General features: G+C 40.1%; 1 long non-coding RNA gene across 1 annotated transcript; it reads left to right on the top strand.

The window, feature by feature from the left end:
* Positions 1 to 4,290: 4,290 nt before the first annotated feature.
* Positions 4,291 to 22,491, top strand: LOC125960813 (uncharacterized). Its single transcript, XR_007470851.1, has 3 exons — positions 4,291 to 4,360; positions 11,817 to 11,983; positions 22,403 to 22,491. It is a non-coding gene; the product is annotated as an uncharacterized LOC125960813 (long non-coding RNA).
* The last annotated feature ends 547 nt before the right edge of the window (positions 22,492 to 23,038 follow it).

The raw sequence follows: 23,038 nt of genomic DNA, 5'->3' as shown, positions 1-23,038 counted from the left end.
AGAGTATGTTCAGAAGATTTTTCGAAAGCATGGTCTGAGAAATCAAAGTTTTGAGAGTTGGTGAAGCCCAATGAAGACCCAAATTATTTATCATTATACAAATATGTTGTATAAACAATGAGATTGAGATAAAGCTGTACATGAATGAAGTGACTTACAGTTTTGGTTCTTAACTTTTCTGTTACTTTTAAAAATTGTTGAATAGAAAACTATAAGTCCTCATTTCTGCCAGGATCAAACCTATGACTTTGTCTACTTATAGAAATAAATTTTATTGGGAAAAGTTTGAACTTGAACAATTGAATGGTAAGGAGTTAATACAAATTCAAGTTCAGGTAAATTAGTAGCATAGCTGATTTAGATCAGTCTCCCAATCCCATCTTTTTGTAGGCAAAGCCTCAAAGAAAGGTGAAAGCAATTTAATGAAAACTTACTTAGCAAATTAGGTAAGTATATTATAAATATTACAAATTAGCAATTTCTTTCCAGTAAAGAAGAGATGAAACAATGAGTAACATAAGTTAGACTATCATGCCTCTGATTTAAGTAGTCAGTCATTTTAGAGATATGAGATCTTTGAGGTTGTAATGCATCTGAACTGTATGTTTACTAGGACCATTCTTACAAGCAGAAAATGTGAAAACAACGAAGCATCGGTAATAAGATCCTGTAAAACAAACAGCATGCGTTTAAAAGGAAGGAAAAAATAGAGGCATAAATTTGACTCCATTGAGACAGATGACTGATTTCATCTCCAGGTGGAAGGCAATGACTTAGACATACCTGGTGTTGTGCAACAGATGTGGAATTTGAGGAAATATTGATCTATTTTGCTATTATTTACGCAGGCATATTGTCACAGAAAGAATACATTCTCTCTCTGTATAAATTAGGTAAAAATGTATTTGTATTATGGGGAAGGTGAGTTAGGAGGTGAGTTAGAACTAGAAAACTTTGTGCCTTTCTTTTTTTTTTTAAGTCAAAGAAATAGCAGCCTAAATGATCAACTTGTAACTATGTTCCTGATGAAATTATGGAAAAACAAAGAGTGTGATAGAAGGTATTTAAATAAATTGTGTTCTCTGAGTCCTGATAAGCAATAAAAAATATAGTATTAAATGTACAGCATGATAACTATAATTAAAATAAGGTATTGAACACTGTGAATACGCTACGAGAGTGGATTTCAGGTGCCCTCATCACACACACAAAAACTGGTAACTATATGAGGAGAAAATATGTTTATTAGCTTGACTGTAGTCATCAGTTCACTGTGTATATGCATATCAAATCATGATGTTGTATACCTTAAATCTACACAATTTTACTAAACAAAATCAAATAATAAAAAAGGAACGTAGTATTCTCTTAATTTCTGAATTTTAGTAACATCTCCTGGGAGTCAGGAGGGACTGGAAAAGTAGTTAAAGATAGTTATCCTAATTTTATTGGAGAAGAAGGTGGTTCTCTTACCTGAACTTACACAGTCATCATGGATGGAAATCCACAGATGGAAATCAGGTTTCATAGCATCTAATTTGATTCTTACAAAATGTGTGGACACGTATCTTTTGGCAAAAATGAAGTAAAATGTCTGTCTTGCATGGTCAGTCAAACTTGCATGATCTGTTTCCATTGTGCCTGGAACTACTCCACATCCTTGATGTACATCATCCTATTTCATAGTCATAATAAGTCAGTACATTAAATATTATTATTCCCTCTTTATAAATGAGCAAACTGTTCCTCAGAGAGGGTAAGAAACTTGCTAATGCTCTCCCAGCCTCTGAGCAGCTGGGGCCAGGAGTCTAACAGGTGAACTGCCCACTAAAAGGGCGTTATAAAGTCTATAATGGTAATACGCATACATTTTGGGACAGAAATCATTGCATCGAGTAATAGTGTTATCAGAAAATTTCTGCTAATTTTAAGATCCATCAGTTCATAAATGGCTTCTTCACAAGGCTCTGGTCATTTGAAGTATTTTAGGTATTAAAGAGGACAATTTGGTCATGGCTGAAAATGGACCAGACACCTGAATATTTCCCTTTTTGGGGGCCAAATTCCAATTCCTATGTTAATACAAAGAAAAGGAAGGAAGGAAGAGAGGGAGGGAGGGAGGGAGGAAAGAAGAAAGAAAGAAAGAAGGAGAGAGAGAAAAGAAAACGAAAAAGAAAAGAAAAGACAGGGACTTAGGGTAAAATCTGTGGCCATTGTAAATGTTTGAAAACTTTCTAGATGTGGAAGGGCATTGGTGCATTTTCCTAACAATAGTATAAGATATATACAATCTATGTATATTCAAGGGAGATGAACCAGAATTGACAGCAATATGTGGCCATTAATGACAAACACTAGTCTATGCAGTCTTTGATTTGTATCAAAGATAAAGTATTTAAACAAAGTATTAAAGATAAAATGACTAAAATGGATAATTGGCCATTTTGAAGTCCATTCATTCCAGTGGGCCTGTGCCATGTACCTACATAAAATGTTTTTTTAAGGAGCAAAATAGGCTTGCAGGATTTGTTGTGAATTCAAATTATTTAACCCCAAGTTCCATGCACGTCTTTCTAATGGGTGAATGGTAGCATGCTCTCTTTTTTTTTTTTCAAAGATTGTCTTTGATGTATACCATTTTTAAAGTCTTTTTCTAAAATATATTTATTCGGTTGCGCCGGGTCTTAGTTGCTGCAGGCGGGTGGGCTCCTTAGTTGTGGCGTGTGAACTCTTGGTTGCAGCATGCATGTGGGATCTAGTTCCCTGACCAGGGATTAAACCCACACCCCCTGCATTGGAAGGCGAAGTCTTAACCACTGGACCGGACTGCCAGGGGAATCCCCATAAAAGTTAAGGCTTTTTTTTTTAGATTTTGGCTGCACTCCGTGGCATGTGGGATCTTAGTTCCCCAGCCAGGGATCGAAGCATCCTCTCTTTATTTAGAGTTAAAATGATAACAGAGCTATGCCATGCAGAGTATGAATTCCCATGCCTGGACCAGGTGTGCTGGCCAGTGGAGAGGTAGTCAGTCTGTATGCAGCGAGTATACACCATTCCTAGTCTATTGGAGTCCGGCAGGTGACACCTTAGCCTCTTCTAGAACATATAACATTCTTTCTCAGATTCTCAGGATTCTGTGTCAGCTGCCATGTACCAGTCACTAACTTCTCTGTGTGCGATGTGAGGTTAATGAGAAATGACAAGTTGCTTTTTTGCCTCAGTGTATAGAAGCCACGAGGCACACTTTCCCAATTGCCATTACCGTGACACTCACTTATGACGCATGGATCATATTTCAACATACGAGAAGGCATGCACAGGTTTAATATGTATATCCCAGGTACATGGCAATGTATGCATACCCATTCAGGGTGAAATCTACAGAACTGGGTTTCTACAACATTCTGTCTAGGTCCATAAACTCTATTGAAGTGAACTCAGTGGAAGACGGAAGCTTTCTAAAGGAGCAACAAAATACTTCCAAGGAATATGAGTGACTTCTCAGTAGTCTTGTATGGAATGAAAAATGCAGTCACAGTGTTTAATAACTTACTAGAATAAGAGACAGTGAATACAATCATCTGCTCTTCTGAGCTGACCCCCCTACCCCCATGATCTTTATTAGCTTTGTCCTGACAATCTGACCTTCTTGAGCTCTACCCAGTCCTGACGGCCACATAAAACCCACAGACAGATAGGGAACCAGTGCAGCTTTTGCAGATTGAGGATCGTGTTCAAGCTTATGAATCAGTTTTTTCTATGTGTGGACATGACAACTATGGAAAAACTGTAATTTAGGACATATTTTCTTTATCCTTTTATGTCGAATTTCACTTTAATGTGATGCAAATGACAGTAAGAAATACATTCAGTGAATGTTAAAGCCTTCCCATTAAAAATTCTGTATGCATTTTACATTCTAATTCATGTACAGTCAAAAACCCTGATAAAATCACAGTGCTGATTTGACTGCTGCACTTATCGTATTAATGAGGATACTTTATGCCTTTTGAAAATTGGGATATGGTCCATTATGTGATTGTAAATGATGTGATTGTATCACATAAATTTGTTATTCAATCCCACCCCTCCCTCCAGTCAGCTTTGTATATAAGAAGATTCATTGGTGAGCCAGAACTGAGGCTGGAAAACTGAACTGCAAATTAGACTTTTCTTTTGTCTTTATTTCCATTTATAGAAAAGAATATGATAAACACGCAAATGTATGTGTATATAAGTATATATATATGTATGTATTTTTTTCTTATTTTTAAAAAAATTTTCCTAAAAAACAGAGGAAAGAACATACCAAGGAAGTCGAGATGAGAAAAGGAAGCGGCCGGGCCTGAGGCTCCATGAGGTACGTAGTGCTTTCCCCTCACAGGCACGGCAGTTCCCTCTACTTCTTGGCCAATTCTGGATTGACTGTTGTGGGGAAATCTTCCCTTCTCTTTCCTTGACTTTCAACCAGTGAAAGGTTTGAGAATTGTTCTTGGCCAAGGTTTCCTGATTTTGAGTTGCATTTGCATTCCTATAAATACACGCTTCTCTTTCTATTGATTTATTTTTCTGTCTTGCTGGCCTAATTAGTCATCATTACCTCCAGGAGCACCCAGTGCGGGTGATCTGTGAACACAACTGCAGGAGTCCTTTGGCTTCCTTCTGTCCCTGGAGCTTCTGTTTCTGAATCTGAGGCATAGATGTCTACCTTGGTAAAGGTCAAAGAACTATTTTTTTCTTCTCCTGCCCATCACTAAAGACACTGACACCTAGCCTAACATCAACACTCCAAAGTCCCCGCAGAAGAAATTAGAGCCCTGACCACAGAAGTGGCTTCAGAACTCTCAGATTAAAACAGAGAAGGGGACCCCCCAGTCTGTGGTGGAGTAGCTCTCATAGCCTCAAATTGTCCCTTTAATGATGGTCTCTCACCTTATCTTGTGATTATCCTAGAGAAGCCCACAGATTGAGGTGCTTTCTGCTTGCCCAAGCCATGACCATTGTCAGTTGTTGCCTGTACTTCCATGTTTCTTAAACATCACCTTTGCTTTGGGATTCCTGAGGGCTTGTAGGCTGGCTCTTTCTTTTTCTTTATCCCTTCCCAAAATTATCAGCTGTTGCCTGGAACTGGAGGAAGTGGTGACGCCCTTCACAATAGTGTGGAGTCTTTAGAGTTTGGACATGCAGATGCCCAGGTTCTTGACACCCACATGGCAATCTTCCATTTCTGACTCTTGTTCTTACTCATCCTGGAACCTGACCTTTAGGCTTTATCAAGCTCTGTGTTTTCCCAGATCTCAGCTATTGTGGATGAAATTGTTTTGTTTTGTTTTAAGGTCCTGCTGTAACATCAAAACTACCATGTGTTCCTTCCCCTTAACCCCATTCGAAAGGAGAGGTACCATAGAGAATGGCTGGCATAGGAGAATACAAATATCATTATAAACTTTATTTTTTAAATGTCTTATGGGAAAAGATAAGTTGCTTGACGAAGATACACCAAAAGATCACAGGGGGGCTTTCACGATGGGAGGTAGGTTTTTTACCTACTTTTGGATTCAAGGCCAATAAGAACTTTATACAGTCTTCTGGACAAAGCTTGCTACATCCTGATCTCTGCAAATCCACTCTGTTCTGCTCACCGCTCTCCTTATTAATCAGTTCTGCCGAGCTGTACCCTTCTCAGTACTGTTACACACACTGCATTTTTATGCTTCTGTTACTGAGTGGCCTTTTCTATATTTTTGCTTTGTCTTGCATTCAGTTACTCACAGCGTGGTCTATAGAATAGGATACCATCCCTGCCTACATTTAGGCAACAGCATATTGTCATCTTGCTTCATATATTTCACTTCTATCTCTTTGAGGAGGAAGCTCATTTGAGAAATCTTCACTCTGCCTTTGGGGAGGAATCATTTACCTGCTTCTACCTGGGCTGAAATTTGCTCACTCCCTTTGTTAATAAAAATTTTTAAAAAACTTATTTACATCTCCTCAGATACTATTAGTTAGCTCAATTGCCTAATTGTTGTAGCTTTAAGAAAGACCAAGTCATTTTCTTGCTTTCAATCACTGTCAGTCTATTCTATGGGTTCCGCAATACCACATTCACAAGTCTGCCTACTTTCTTTGGGAAGATTCTTCTATTTCACTCTGATGCGCAACATTGTGTACGTGGTCCAGCTCCCCTTCAGGCATAGGAAATATGGCTAAACAACTCCGCCCCACCCCCCGTCCCATAAAAGAGCAGAGAGGAAGATATTAGGCCTGGCAATATGGCTTATCACCTTGGACTCTATGCCTGAGGCTCAGGGCAGCTTAGCATACTTGGTTCTATATGAATTCACCCCGATTTTTCTTCTCTCGTCTTTTCTACTGTCTTAAGAGTTCCTTAGAATAAATTTTCCTACCTAAGATGGATCTCCCCTTTTCTCTCTTGGCAATGCTGAGTAAATCAGGGTGTAGAATATTTACGCATGCAAACCACTCTGAGAGGTATTGCTGGCGGAAGCCACGCTGTTCGTATGCTATTCTATACCCAACTGTGGATAATAACGGAATTGATTTTACCCAAGGAAAGACAAAGGAAACTCTGGGCTGCTTTCTGCATTATTTTGTTCTCAGGGTATTGTGTTCTGAATGGTAAGATCTCTCACTAGAGTAGTGGGTCACATTTAGCTTCCTTTTTGGCAAATCCCTTGTGGGGCAACTTCCAGCACTGGTCTGTGAGGTATTACTATTCTGTGTGTGTGTGTGTGTGTGTGTGTGTGCGCGCGCGCACGTGCTATCAGGCTAGAACATGAGTAAGCTTGTGTTTGCAAGTCTCCATAAATAATTTTTAAAGTTACTCTATTAGGAAAATAAATTTTAAGCTGGAGACTAAAACTTGGCTTTCAGATGCTCTGAAAGTTGGGTTTAAAGAAGACTATTCTATAATAAATTGTAATATGACCACAAGTAAGTCAACCTCCATAAATTATAAGGGCAATACTGATAACAGCCAGTGTAAATTGAGTGCTTAGTACTACTCATGTATTTCCAGGTGTTTCATGCTTATTAATTCACTAGATCCTTAAGAATAACCGCTTTAGGTATGTATTATTATTATCCCTATTTTACAGCTGTGGAAACTGAGGCATAGAGAGAGGTTATTTTCCTTGTTCAAGCCATAGGTGGTAAGTGGCAGATCCAAGATTCAGACCAGGTGGCACTGGCTTCTAAGTCTTGACTCAGATACTGTACTTTCCACCTCATGGAGAGAAAAATCTACAGTCTCTTCTATAGTGAGCATCTAGTCAGCAAGATGCTTTCCAAATAACTTAAGAAAATTCTGATGAAATAATTTATAATTGTAATGATTTCTTTGTGATTCTTTCAACTATATTATCTTTTAATGTTAAAATAAAAAACAGTTATCTTGCATAACGTGGAGAATTCAAGGAAGTTAACAACATTAATGGTGGTTGCCTTTAAAAAAATCTAAATCTTGCTCATTTGTTATATGATTTCTTGCACGATTACTTTCAATTTATATCTCTATCTCATTCCTTGCTTTCTGATGATGCTCACTGGTGCTTTTATGAAGGTGAGAAGGTACATACCCATTGAGTGTGTCTCTGGAAAGTGCAGAGAGATTCAAAAGGAAGTCTCAGTTTTTGCCTGTGCTTAAAATGTGTACCACCAGATGTGTCCCAGGGCTGATCTTCACAATCAGGTGTTTTCAAAGAAAGATAGTGAAAGCTTAAGGGTCCACCCTCACACCAACTTCCTGGGCGTTGTTAACGCAAGGTCAGGTTCTTTAGCTCAGTGCCCCAGAGTTGCTATGAATGTGCTAGAGAATCCTGCATACACAAAGACAAAGAATGCATTGGATGTCCTGGAATTTTGAAAGTTCAAGGAATATTTGATTTTATATATTATCTATTACTTGCTGAAGATAGCTTGCCTCTAGGTCATACAGAATGAAGAATAGGGACTAGAATGCTCTGTTGATCTTGCACAAGTATTACCCATTGGATTGTATGAATAAGCATCAAACTGGTGGTCAGGAATTACAAATTTGTGCAAGTTAGCATAAATATCATAAAGCTTTCGGGGGCCCCCAAAGAATTCTTTATATCTGGCTCTGGTTCCAACCAAGTCTTCGCTATTGAATCAATACATCGGATCAAGAATGATTGGAGCACCAGAGTCAAACCGTCCTATCAAAATAATTATCTTTAATTAATATAATTATTGATCATGTAGTAGAAGTCACTGTCTAAATGATATAAGGCTTTTAGGATTTCATGGGAATGCTTTACAACTTAATTATGTTTCCCTGGGAGATTATAACATAATTCAGTTTTCTTCCACGTGTTTCATCAATCATTATGTGAATAGAAGGAATATCAGAATCTCATTTCTATGTCAATTCCTGCAGAATTTACACAAGTCCTTTCAGTAGTACAGAGCTGATTAGAAGAAGACAGGGTCCCTCCCACATGGGAACGATCCCCTACATCACTGTAGTGTTGGTGCCACATTCTGTTGTGTTTTTAGTATGTGGTGGGGACACAGCTGCAAAAAGCCTGTGATTGCTGTGTTCCAGCTTTCATAGCAAACCAAACTGAGGCCGATGTAAAGTTGCCTTCTTAGATGTGTCAGAGCTGTGTCTTTCTCTGAGCCCTGATTTCCTTATCCAAGGAGGCAGAAGTTGGCGAGGCTTCCTTCCACTTGCAAAGCTCAATGCTCTAGTCTTGCTTGCCGTTTAGCTTTCCCAGTGTCTTCAGTGGCACCTCTCAAAGTTTAAGGTACTTAGGAATCACCAGGAATCTTGTGAACATGCAGATTCTGATTCAGTAGGTCTTGGTGAGACCTGGGCTCCTTCCTTTCTAACGAACTCCCAGATGATGCTGGAGCTTCTGGTCTGTGAACCACCCTTCCAGTATCAAAGATCTAAACGACGCACAGAGGCAAGGAGGGAAAAGCTAGCTCTTCGTCCTCCTTTGGTAGCACATCCATTTGCTTCCCTCCCAGGGCTGCGATTCTCAGCTGTCTTCAGCAGAGCACTGCAACATGCCTCCTCTTTCTAGTTCCACCAAAGCAGAAATGGGGTTTCAAGAAGAGTGAGTGCGTCCATACAGAGCACAAAAATCCCTTCTCTAAGGAGGAAACCACAGAGCTTATCAGGAAAGATGTGTGCCTCTAATGTCAGCCATCCCCAGCCGGCTGAACTATGAAATAAATGAGGTGGAGTTTAATTTTAGGCTCTACAAATTTGTAATGTGTTCATCATTCCTGTTGCCATTTTGCATGGCAGGCTGAAGTTGACAGACATGTTTTGTGAGGAGAGCTGCATTTGAGTTCTGGTATAATGAAGCCCTGGCATCCTCTCCTGTCCCTCCTCTAATCTCCACTCACAGCTATGAGAGAGACGCCGCTCACAGTAGAGGTTTTCACAGTTGAAAATGTGTATCCCTTTTGGCTTCCTGGGGGCAGGCTCTTGGGGGGATTTTTCCAAGCGTGTTTCCCAGCAGAGGGCGCACCGCCCCAGGGCCTTGGTCCCAGAGCAGTTTCCTCCTCTGGGGTGTCATGACTAGGCTGGTGAGGCCTGCGGGAGGATCAGAAATGGGCCCTCTGGAAGAGGGGAGATGAAGAACATTTTAAGGGAGAAAATCAAATCAAATCATTTTAGATCTGAATCAGTGACTTTTGAAATCAGAGGTCTACCTGGCTACCGTTAATAGGCAGCTTGTCATAATTCTCAGCTATTGCAACACAAACTTTTCTTTCTTAAAGCTTCCCTGAACCTTGCATTGTCCAGCATTTGTATCTTTCACTTTAATGAGTGCTAAATAAGAATTATATAAAAATCTTTAATAATTCTCACTGGACAGTTAATTAAGCAGTGAGAAGTCCTTAGAACTGTTACTCTTTCTGCCTTTTACAGACAAGTGCTTCCACAGATTCCAAGGGAAGAGGTCACATTTATACATACATATATATATATATATATATATATATATATATATAAAATGATGTGTGGGTTAGTAAGTTTTCTCAGTAACAAATGACCTCCCTAATGAGCTGAAATAGTAAAATAAAAATCTACCTTTTTGTGGCCCACTTTCCCTGAACTCTACTCTTCACTTTCCTCAAACTTCTTTGCACAGGAAATGAATTCCCTGTACCTCTGGGGGGGCGGGGGGGAGGTTTGAATGTGTTGATCTCAAGTTTTCCAAGTTTTCTGTTCCTCTGTAAATCATACGGGCATGACCCACCCCAGTCATTCATTACAAAATTCTTTCCTTTCTTTCTTTCTCTCTTTTTTTAAAACAGCTTCTGTTTTTCCTCATTTTTGATGGATCCTACCACAAACTTCAGCTAGAGTGAGTGCAGACGACCATAACATTACTCTCACATAGAGGGTATTTTATTAAGTCCAGCAGTTAAAAATGTACAAAGTTCCTTGTAATAATCCGTTCATTCTGTTCTCGCCTGATTCTTGGAGTAAGCCTGCACAATTATTCAAATCCCAGCTTTTAGCTGCAGCATACACCTCGCCATGGGGCTATGCCTCTGTAATCTTGCTTTGGTCTTGCATGTCAAATGGAATTAACTCCCATAAGAAATGTGTGCGAAGACAACCCAAAGTGTCTAATCCTGCTGCTGTCTTAAATTTCTGAAACTCTGAGCTGTCATCTTTTCTATTGCTTTGTTGAAGTTCTCACTTATGCTTCAGTCCATCCAAAGTTGAAGTTTAGGAACATTTGCATTTTTATATATTTTTTCATTTATGCTCTCTCTTGGCCTTTTCACATGTTCTCTTTGTAGCAGAAGGGTTTCTTTCTTCCTTCAAATTCCAAGACTATTTTATACACAGTGGAATTTCAATGGGAGGTGAATTCACTTTTTTTTTTTTCCTGAGCCGTGTACACAAGTTGAAACACAGATAACTGTAGCATGTGAGGATTCACAAGCCAAATACAAAGAGATATGGGCAAAAGGGGTGTGTGTATGTGTGTGTCTGAGTATCGTGTGAGAGAGAGGAGAGAAAAAAATAATGATATCATTATGATTACTATACCTTAACCACTCAACCTAGCTAATCACAAAAACTAATTCTGTCTCGATTGAATCTCAAACTGCATCATCTCCCTCATGAATAAAATGCTTGGTGAAATGAGCGTGGTTAGGCTACTTGCATGTGGTATTCAGGCTCGTTCTTCCTTCTCTAGGGGGCATACTGTTTAAAACTACGATCCTCTTCCTCACCATATTCCTCTATTTACCATGTCCTGCAATTCCTCGCCTTGAGAAATCTGGAAAAATACTCAGTATCTGGAACACAAAGCAGGCACGTAAGTATTTGTTGAATTCCTTTGAATGAATAACAACAGTTTATTCTATTCTCTCTGAATGACTTACCCTGTTGCCTCGATTTACAAATTAAATCATTTGATCTGGATATGAGAGCTGCCCGGGCTTTTCAGAAACTTCCCTCACAGCCTGTGTGTTCAGTCTGATAATTACACGTGGTACCTATTTTTAAATCACCGGTTATTCAGCACTGTGGGTTTTTCGAGGTGTCTTGACTAAGTGAGGTGTGGAAGCTTTAGACTGTAACTTGGTATGGTGGCTATTTAATAAGTGGTAAACCGCAGCGTTCTCCATTTGAAAGTTAATTAAGGCCACTAGCTGACCGGGCTTGTGCAGAAAACATGTTCATGGTTTAGCCATGGAAACAGTCACAACAACACTCAGCTAAAAATAATGGCCTTAAGAGACATTTTTACTGATCATTCCTGTATTCTTATGTTTTGTTTTTTCATAAGGGGATCGTCACATTTTGGAGAAAATACTCATAGCACCAGCTCCTTTTGAGACTTGAAAGTTTTACTTATGCGAGGCCAGTAGAAATTAAGAGGAAGAATGACATCAGGGGACAGCCACGTGACCAAACTGTGTTTGTAACGCTCTGTGCAAGAATGTCTTTTATAAGGTAATCATCTGTTGTGCTCTCTTGATCTCTTTGCCTAGTTAATAATGGCTTTTAATATGAATGCAACTACTTTGGGCACAGGCTAACTCTCTAGCACCAAATAGCTTATTTTATCCAAATTGGGTTTGAGTTTGTGGAAGAGCCCTCCCTTACTGACAGACAATATAATACGAATTATGTTTCTGTGGGCTCATTGTTTCTTTGTGATGAGGGTACTGTAATAAGACAATATATTTTACTGTACTTTGGCGAATAGGATTGAAAAAGCACATTAAATATAAACATCCTTTCAGCATCTGGATGGTGAAGCTAGATTATCTTATCACATATCTTAATGCTATTCTAGGATCCAGTGATATTTAGTGCAGGGGAAATAAGTGATAGCATTGGGCTGGTTGATTTCAAGTTGTTTTTAATGGAACAGTAAGAATTCTCGTTGAAATCACTCTGTGATGGACATACTGTCATCTTGGTCCATGAATCCTTCCACTTAATTTTAAAGTATCTTACTGACACTGGAGCATATTGAAACCACGTATTACAAGAATCCACCTCCTGCCTTCCCATCCATCTACACTCCAGTGGGTCTCTCTAGGCACATCTTGAGCAGAATTTTGAGCTCAGCTGACACTTCATCCTTGGCAGGACTTGGTAGAAGAAAAATGTCACAACAGGACAAATATTTTCACCCCCTTCCAAGATCTCTACCTCATATCTCGCCTATGCCATCATTTCACAAAAAGAGATCATATCACAGTTCCAGAGCCATAAAAATTCAGGTCTAGGTTTAAAACATCTTCCTGTTTATCCTGGCCATCTCTGCCTCAGAATAGTCTAGAAAAAATGGACCTGGAGTTGTCATCCCTACAATTTCTCACTTATGGATCTTTTTAGCCTGAGACAAGAGAACAGACATCAGTCTCTGCCAGTGTCAGCTGAGTTTTTCAGGTGCCATGTTTCTCATTGGCTACTTTAAATGAATGCCATTGTTGCTGGTTTGTTTCTCCTTCTTCCCACTCTCCTTTCATTTTTGCTATTTGTTCTAATTTAATTTGAAATGCCCAACATCTGACTGTAATCAGGTGAAGAGGCTCTGGAGACTTCCAGCAAGAGCAGGTCTCCTGAAAAGGGTCTTTTGGACACAACAGAGTGAGTGTTTATTTATTATCTCAGGAATAACAAAAAAGGGAGAGAGCAGGACTGTGCAGCTCCAGCCCTTTCAAGCGGCAGCAACTTAGTGAAATACCCCTGTCCCTTGGGTGTGAACAGACCGCCCCTTGGCTCAGTCGTCCTGCCACGTCCCTGGCTGATGGCTCCCTGGGCCAACAAAAACAAGCATAACAAAACCCGCAGAGAAAGTGTCAACAGAATCCCTCTCTAAGAGCCTAGCTTTTGGGAAGTGGACTGGATTTGCAGTCCATACAAAGGCTCTGGGCAAGGTTTCATTGGCCATGGCCTCATACCTACACTGTGACTTCTGTCCTTGAGGTGAGACGGGTGGCTTTTGCGGCACAGGTGATGTATTTCTTCCATGTCTCCCCCTGTATCAAATGAAGATTATTGGAGAGGAATAAACACTGGACTTTGCAAAGAATCACCTGGGTTTAAATTGTAGCTGTAAAACCTGAGAAAATGATTCTCTCAAACCCTCAGTCTCTTCCTTGATTAAACCAGGGACAGCAATATTTCCCTCTCTGTGGTGATCAAATGAAATACAGAGATGTGTTATCATTGAGAAAAATATCACAATGTTTTTGTTAATTAATTAATTAATTTGGGGCTGCGTTGGGTCTTTGTTGCTGCGTGTGGGCTTTCTCTAGTTGCATCGAGCAGGGGTTACTCTTCGTTGCGGTGCGCGGGCCTCTCATTGCGGTGGCTTCTCTTGTTGCGGAGCACGGCCTCTAGGCACACGGGCTGCAGTAGTTGTGGAACGCGCACTCAGTAGTTGTGGCTCGCGGGCTCTAGAGCGCAGGCTCGGTAATTGTGGCGCACGGGCTTAGTTGCTCCGCGGCATGCGGGATCTTCCCGGACCAGGGCTCGAACCCGTGTCCCCTGCATTGGCAGGCGGATTCTTAACCACTGCACCACCAGGGAAGTCATATCACAATGTTTATACCAGCGCAGCTTGGTGTGTGGAGCCAATGAAACCATAGATGTGAACGTGCTTGAAAAATAGGGAAACCCTGTAGAAATATAAGATATTACTATCATTCATGTTATTATTAGCTTCAACATATTAGGTCATTTTTTTCTAGAACAGAAAAGGGTGGTGATCATTATCCCCAAATTCAAGCCTGGATCTACCATCCCCACAGTTTCTTCTGCACTCTTGCAAAGGAGGAGACAGCTCGTGTCTGTTCCCTCACTTTGCAGAAACACTGCAGAGTAGCAGCTCAGTAAGAGGTGATGGAAGGCAGCATCCCCAGGGTCCTTCATGCAGCAGATACTACAGATAAGCAATTATCTTGGGTATTTAATGTTCATGTGTTGTGAGTTTCCAAGGAGGGTAGAGAAAAAGTCAAAAGTTCCTGATAGTCTGTGGTTCAGTTCTTGCAAGAGAGAAGCATGATGAAGTGGGAAACTGACAGCTCTAACCTATCAGACCATAACCAGTGTCCAGCTATATGATCTTTTCAGGATGTGGAGATACTAGCTTTTCTGTAGTCGGTAGCCAAATAGATTTTTGGTCGATGCAGCTGCTTCATTCTGCCACAAAATTCTAAGACTTGTGCATATAAAGAGAGATAATGAAATAGAGGTAGAGCAGAGGAAGAAGGAAAAGCAGTGATAAAATCTATGGTCCAGGCATATCTGTTCTCATTATCCCTAGCATTTAACCCAGGGGCTGGCAGGGGCTGGCTTTGTTGAGCGTTGCATGATTGGAAATAATTGTGGAAGACTGTGACCATGCCATTCTTTTCTTTTTCTTTTTTCTTTCTAAGGTGACACTTCACTCCCTTAATAACCTTGGCAGAACTTACCGCGGTAGCATAGAAAGAGTGAGCACCCAGTGCGTTGTAGTTCCAGAAGAAACTTGTCAGAATTTTCAGCGCTCACCTTTAAAATGCAATAGAGGGCCCTGGAGGTATTGACAATGTGTAGATCATGGGCAGAATACAGTGGGGCGTGTTACTGGAAGCCTGTGGAGTAACCAAACCACGGAACCTTCTTCCATCTTTAGGGAAGGAGTGGCAGTGTTCTGAGGTCCAGACAGCAACTTGAATTGCCTGTCATCCAGGGAGCTTCCCAGCTGCTTTTGTAACACGCATCCACAAGCCTATTTGTGTGGAGCGGAGAAGCTGAAAGTAGAAGCTTTGTAAGCTCTGTGAGCCTCTGTATCCTCATCTGTAAGTTGGGCTAGAGTTTTGAGTCCCAGAATTGTGGGGAATGAATGAGATAATGCAGATTAAGCCTCACCCCGGTACCTGGCTCAGAGGAAGCACTCAACAAAAGGGAGCAATTTTTATTAGGGGGAAGTACACAGCTCTTGTCTTTGGAGAGGACCTCTTCTCCCTCCCTGTCTCCTCCTTCAAGCCTTTGAGGCGTTTCTGTAGTGATTGGCTGCTAGAGCTTGACATCTGTCTGTAGAGAAATACATTTCTGTGAAAGGGCTCTGAGGGGTGGTGGGAGGCATTTATTAGTGATCTAAGGCAACATAAGTTGCCTCTGGTGTTTATTGACTGTTTGTAGCTGGAGGCACAGAAATGCACAGGCACTAAGGGTGAGTTACTGTTGGTTGCTCGTCTCTGGACCAGCAGGGACCTGGCGAGCTCTTGGAGGACAGTGTGTCTTGCATCAATCAACAGTGACCCCTCTGACTGAATATGTACAGGCATAAAGAGGCTCCTAAATTAGCCTCTGTTTTCCTTAACTGGATGGATGGAACATGAAATGCAATCACTGGAGTGGGAGGAAATGTGTGTGTGGTGGAGGACTGAGCTGTACCCTGGAAATCCAGGCTGATCTGTGCTGCCCAAAATAAATCTGATTGTAATATCTATGGGCCTATTAATATATATATATATTTAATAAGTGGCCATCATGGGAGATGAAGCAGGGAATGGAAGATGTGGGGACAGAAGAGAACGGAGAGAGGGAAAAATAACCAGAACTACGTGTCTGATGAATGAATTAAAACAGAGCAGGAGTGGCTTAGGACTAACTCTAACATTTTTCCGAAGTGTGTATTCATGAGATGCACTCTGCTCTGAGCAGAGGTGTGAGGTGTGGTATTAGGCCAGCTGATCAATTTTTAATACCATCTAGAAAAAAATGGATGTGTTTATTAACAATTTCATTGCATATTAACTTACCTAAGCCTGCTAAAGATCTGGCTGAACCCCATAAAAGCCAGGAATCTTGTAAAAGTTGCCCTTCCAGGATATGTTGAAGGCACCCGAGAAGTAATGCTCTTGTTTTTAAGAAATGTTTGCATCTACTCAGGGATTCTTCTGCTTCCTTCTTAGTTGTAATTTCTCCTTTGGTCAAAAAAGGAAGACAAGAGAAGGACCCTCCAGGTAAAAGCACACTTTTGTGCCTCACATTTCCTAGGTTTTCTATGTGGTCTAATAGGATTCATTTCAATGCCTGCTTGAGAACCATTAGTCCTCAGAAAGGCTGGCGAGAGAATGGGAAATCCATGAACTCAATATTGTTTCCCATGTTAAGACATTTCCTGTGCTTGTTTGTTAGAAGGCACAAGACCATTGAATCCTGTTCCAGATGGGTGTGTTTCAGAACCACATCCCAGAGCATGGGGTCATCCCAAAGCCTACCGATCCAGAAAGTGTGGTTAACGCAGCACACCCCCAACCCTACTTCTGCCAAAGCACATCCAGAAGGCCTGGTAGGCATCACACATGCTTCAACTCTGCAAAGCTCTTAGAAGTATTCCTTTCTCAGCGTTTCCAGGCCCTCTCAGGGTTATCTTCTTTGGGGGGACAGATGTGAACCTCAGAGGCTGGTGGTGGTCTGGATACACTTGAGGATTCCTTCTTAATAATAACAGTTAGTATTTATGGGGCACTTAGTGAGGGCCAGATGCTGTTGTACACACTTCACATATACTGATGCATTTAAATCTCTCAAGAACCCTATGAAATAAGTTCTATTATAATCCCCATTTACAATGAGGAATTTAAGCCAAAGAGAGGTGAAGGTCATATCACTAACAAGCGGTAGACCTGGAATCTGAATCTGAATCCCTCTTACTCCACATTATAGGCTCTTAACCATTAAAACCTACTTATTCTGCCATAGGCTGACACTGGGGAGCCTGGAAACGGAAGATGGACCCTTTGCCATCAAATTATATATCTTTTAATCTTCTAAGTCAATCCAAATTGGGAACGCATTCTTAGAATTTCTCCTTCTTCTGGGATCTCTGGGTCCTCCTTATCAAACAAACAAACAAAAAAACCTAAACACTAGAGATAGTTTCCAGATTTAAAGGAGTTTTCCCAATTAGGACTCACTTCTAGGACAGCTCTTAACAATATAGGTACAGGAGGTAGCCTCGGGGTTCCCACCAAGCAGACCAGTAGCTCCCAGTTACTTGTAACTCTATGGAAGGCAGTCCCTTACTCTTAGCAGCAGCAAAGGATGCAGAAAAATGTCAACCTGAAGGGGTGTACTATGTTGCCACACGCATGGGTTAACGATATAAAATTGTGAGCATTCAAGAATGCCAGGCAGTGACTCCATTTGCTTCTGTTTGCAAATTCATACAGGAAGGACCTTTGAAATTTATGTATGTGAAGATACAACCTAGTTCCTCCTCTTGTGTTTCCTCCCAGTGCCCCTTCTCCCCCTCCTTGCCCTACCAATTCACCATGCCTTTTTAAAGTCCTTTAAAGTTTTCAAAGTGCTTTCATATACATACTCCATGCTTTATGTCAGGTCAGGGCAAAATTTTATTGCATTTGGCCAAAGGCCATTTTGAAACTTTAAGAGAAAAAAGGAGATGCAACATGATCTTTGAAATAAAGAGATTAAGATAGAGCGAAGTTAAAGTTAGAAAGGAGTTATGAGTTTAAAAAATTATATAAAATAAAAAATTGTATGCATATTATACATATACAGAAACAGGACTGACTGACCAAATACTTCACGTGATTTTAAAAACAACTGGGGTTTAGGCAAAAACAACTAGCAGATATAAACAAATGATTTAAAAATAGCCTTTATCCATCTTTGATTTTAAACAGCTAATACATGTTCCTTGCAGAGAAATTGCTCCTCTCGCAGTGAAAAGTGGAAAATCAAAAATATAAACATCTGTAATATCATTATGCAGAAAAAACCGTGATTATGTTTAGAATACAGTCCTCGAGCCTTATGTTACACACGCACACATGCACACATACACACACACAATGGAGCTGGAAATTTCTTTATGCTACGCTCAAATATGCAGAAAATAAATGCTGCCCTTTAATTTCTAGAAACTCTCATCTGGCCCATGTAATTCCACTTCATTGAATGGTAAAAACAACTTACTATCCATTAGCAATACTTCAGTCACTTCCAGTTTGTAAGTCTCCTTTCATTTTAACATTCAGACTAGTCCAGGTTACGATGGCTTATAGAGTCTTCACTGAAAGACTTAGTCCCTTTAGCAAAATGCTCACTCTTTCAGAGTGCCCCCCGCAGCCTCACTTTTCTCTTCTTCAAGATGATGTCCTGGTGTCTGAGAGACAAGGCTATAGCTAACACAGACTTAAACTTAGAATGAATTGTAAAAAGAGGCCACTCTTCTGAGATGGCCAATGTCAGAAAGCTCCCTTCCTCCAGATCAGTGTGGCCTGCACCAGGGCACATGGTTCTCCAGGTGAGGGTGATGCCTCACATCTGTGCACAGATGGACCTCACATCTGTGCACAACCTTCCCAACCTAAGACACATCCCTGCTGAGGGGCCTGCTCTGTCTCCATGGAAGCAGAGGGGAGGGGTGCTTGGGTCCTTGTCCTGTGTCTGGCCCTGCAGGTCTCTGTGGCAAGATCTCTCCTGGGACGGGATGCTCTTTGCCCTGCAGGTGTCAACATCAGGTTTGGCCTGGGACCTGCTCTCCTATTATGTGGCCAGTACTTCAGAAACCCCTAGATGCCTCTGACTTGTCTCAGTTTTTGCTGATGCTTTTTGAGTCTCTGCCACATAATGTCCAGCCCCTGTCCTGGAAAGTCCGCCCAGAGTGTCAGCTGAGGAGGTACCCTAACTTTTATCACACTCCCCCGTGCTAAGCCCACTCTGCCCAACTCAGCCCCTCCTGAGTACTTTCTTGGGGAACATAAAGAAATTTCTGGGTCTTGCCTTTGTCACATGGGAAGTAATAATAGTTTAAAGAATATAAATTCTCTTCCTTCCTCTTTCTAGCTAGGTGGCTCCACTGGGTTTCTTTTATGTGGTCATCCCCTTATTATACATCTAGTAGAGATAATTTCAACTTCTGCTTGAATTAGAACAGTTAAGTTAATGGAAGGTCAAAGGCACAATGGAAGTGATTTCAAGAAACTTTTGTAAAATTTACAGCGTGTATTCTGTGTCTGGTCCCAAGCTCACACTTTTTCTTTGTAAAGACCTTGAGCCTCTGTGGAAGGGTTTTGGTGCCAAACTTCTTGAGTCCAAAAGAGCTTTCAAAGGAATTATTTGATGCAGGGATTTGGACTTCTGCTAAGTTTATATTTATTATCTAGAATGATGTTTGGTGAAAACCAACAACAAGATATACAGAACCAGTTTTAGCTGGTGATTTATATAGTTGGTTGAAAGTTTGCACTTATGCTCAAATTCTTACATATTTATTTTTTAAAATAAGCGCTATTTGCAATTGTTACGGAGTTTGAATATTAGCCTTTTGAAACTTATGCAAAGTGAAAGAGCGCTATCTTCAACGTTGAGAAGATAAGAGGTTTTCCTCCAGTTAATTAAAGGGGCAAGAGTTATGGAACTTTATAGCCATTTAATTATGTCATTAGGTAAGAGTTGGCCGGCCAGCGGGGGAGAAACTACAGTGAGCTACCCTGTAGATAGAGTCTGACCTTTCAGGGCTCTGCCAATGCTCTATGACTCACTGTATTTTTGAAAGTTTGTAACTAGATTGGCACATTTGTTTAAAAGATATTCCATAATTAAGTTTAAAATGACATCAGTACATAGTTTTCTAATGGATTTTTTTTTCTGGTTATAAGCGCTAAACATGGACAGTTGCCTCTGAATATTAAAAGCTCAAAGAGGAGGTTTTCCCTCAGTGCGGTCAGCATCATGGTCCCCTACCTTGCTTGTATGGACACCTATGTCTGTTAAATATCTCTCTCTCTCTCAGGATTCTCACGTGTCAAGTGGGGAAAAAAAGTAACACTTTTGCAATACTAATTCTACCCGGTATTACAGACTTATTTGTTTAGTCCTAGGTACCAAGGCCTTTATTTTCCCTCATTTAATCCCCACAACAAGCCTGTGAGGTAGGTTTGTCATACCTGTTTTACGAATGATGGAAACTGAGCCTGAGAGATGTTAACTGACTTGCACTAGATCCTATAGCTAATGAGTCAGATTCTACCCAGGCATCCATGACTAAAAAACCATCCTCTTATCTGCTCTGACTGGCTACCTCCCGCCCCTACCCTACCCTACCCAATTTGTTATGAAGATCAAAAGTATAAGCTATTTTCAACTAGGCACATTCTTTTCAAAGAATTTTTCCTCTATATGTATTTTCAGTGATATTTTATTTCTTTGCACCATTGACAAAAATATATAAAGGAAGACAACGAAAAATAACAATTACGACGTGTTGACGATCATAAAAACATTTAAAAGAAGAGAATGTAATTATGGCATCTGCCTATTTGCAACATTCTTTGATTTGCCTTCAGTTTCTGTCAAAAGAATCATACAATTATTTATAGTTTTCATATTAGAATTTGTGGTTGGGAGGGAATTATCTATGGTTTTCCATGATTTGTATCTCAGTTAATAAAGAAGTGTGGCAGAGTTCCTATTAATGTGTCCCTTGAAAGAAAAGTTGTCTAGGAGATTGCATGCTCTCTTACTAAAATTGTCTTCCTCCAAAAAGACATATACATACCTGAGAAGCAAGTTCTTTTCAGGAAATATTAGAATAAGATTTGCTATTAGAACACCAACTCTGCATATCCCTTCAGGATGGTGGGAAGATCAGCTGGAGTGGAGTGATAAAGAGAGAAGGGAAGATAAATATTCAAAGACTAACTTGTACTGTCATTGGCACCATGTAGTCCTGACAGATATGAGAGATTAAAAAATAGAAAGCAGACATAAAACAAGCACTTTGGGGGATATACATTTACTTCACAAATATAATTAACCAAAAGTTTTCCAGCTATCTTCAAAAATGACATCTACTAAGAAAACTTTAGAATCGACCACATAAACTTTTGAACGCTTGGCCTCAGGACACCTTATCTTGTCCAATCAATCAACCCACAAGATTTTATTTTCTTTTTTTAGTTTCTATAAAGTGTTCCAGACTCTGATGATCCTTTGTCCCTTCACACCCTTGCTATGTCAGACCAAATTCCATCCTGTTTTCTCCTTTATTATAGAATTTGGTCTTATTTTTACAATCTAGACTTTCTTCATTTGCTTTTTAATTTCTCTCTACTGACTCCAAGTGCCTATGAAAAAAACAAAGCACTTTTAACAAGTGGACAAACTGCTTCAGTCAGTAGATTCTGCTTTTCTTTTTCCCAGAATAATTGCTGTTTTGTGTTTTCTTGCCATTTCATCACTTTTCTTGAGATTGTGGTAAGGTGTATATGCCATACTCTGAGAGTCTTTGAGGACTATGAAATCCTTTTTCCCTTTTCTAAGAGTACATATCTGGTCACCTTTCAGTAGTTTTCTTTCAGGGATATACTGATATTATTTTCTTATATTGGATGTAAGCATAAACAAAAGCATGTTTGGGGAAATTTCTCTCACATCATTATCCTCATTCTTTACCTCCTACTTCCATTTCAAATTCCATGCTTTGTTGGTCCCTCAGTATCACTTAGATGTCCTACTTTTGTATTCTCATGATGTATTGTTCAACTGTAGCACTTACTTTAAAGCAACATACTCAGATTATTTGCCTTTCTTTTCCAATAGACACCTTGGTAGCAAGAACTATGTCTTATTCAAATGTTTCACCTCCAGGATTTCAGCACAATATATAGTAAATACTAGGGGCTGGGATGGAAATAAACTGTTCAGTGGAAGTACTGCCTTAAATTAAGGGTGGGATGTTTGGGTTAAAGGACAGGGTTACTAAGGAAGAATAAGAAAGTAAAATGGGTTGATTTGGAGAATATAGAAGGCTAAAAGACAAGTTCTGTTAAGAATATCTGTGAAGCTCCTGTTTTGGGTTTTTTTTTGGTTTGTTTGCTTATCTGTGGAAAGAGAAGAGTACCATGTTCTCCAAGGCTGATCCCAAAGGCACAACCAAGCTCCTCCCAAGTTAGAGAGTTTTCAGCAGAGTGAAGAAGTAAGTAGAGGCTGCATTATTTGCTATCATGTAGATATCTTTCGTAACTAAAGGCAAAGTAGGGTATATATCATCTATGAGTTCTGAAAGTCAATACATTTGAACTTACATGTATTGAGAACCCACTTTGTGCAGGAGCGACAGATATAAAGACAACTGTGACATTGTCTCCTAGTAACTCTTTTTCTCTCAACCAAATAAACTAGTCCAGTCATCACAGCTGTCCCTCTATCAGCCGTCCACAATACCACTCAAGGAGATCTTTAAATTTTTCTTCTGAAGAACTCAAATGGCTTCTTTTTCCTATAGGTATTCCATTCTTTGCCCACTGTGAATTTAACCTTAAGTTTTCCGTAAATGGTATATCCAAATAGCGCTCTAGTAGATAGCTCATGTTGAATTGGTAATTTCTAACTATATGTTTTTAATTTATTCAGTTAAAAATATGTGTTGTGCAATGTGTATGTGCCTAGAATGTTTCTGTCCACTGAAATACATATGTGAACAAGATAGAAAAAGTTTCTGTTTTCATAGAGCTTACATTTCCATGA

Source organism: Orcinus orca, chromosome 13, assembly GCF_937001465.1.
Source record: "Orcinus orca chromosome 13, mOrcOrc1.1, whole genome shotgun sequence".
Lineage (NCBI taxonomy): Eukaryota > Metazoa > Chordata > Mammalia > Artiodactyla > Delphinidae > Orcinus > Orcinus orca.
This window is presented reverse-complemented; position numbering and strand designations above follow the sequence as displayed.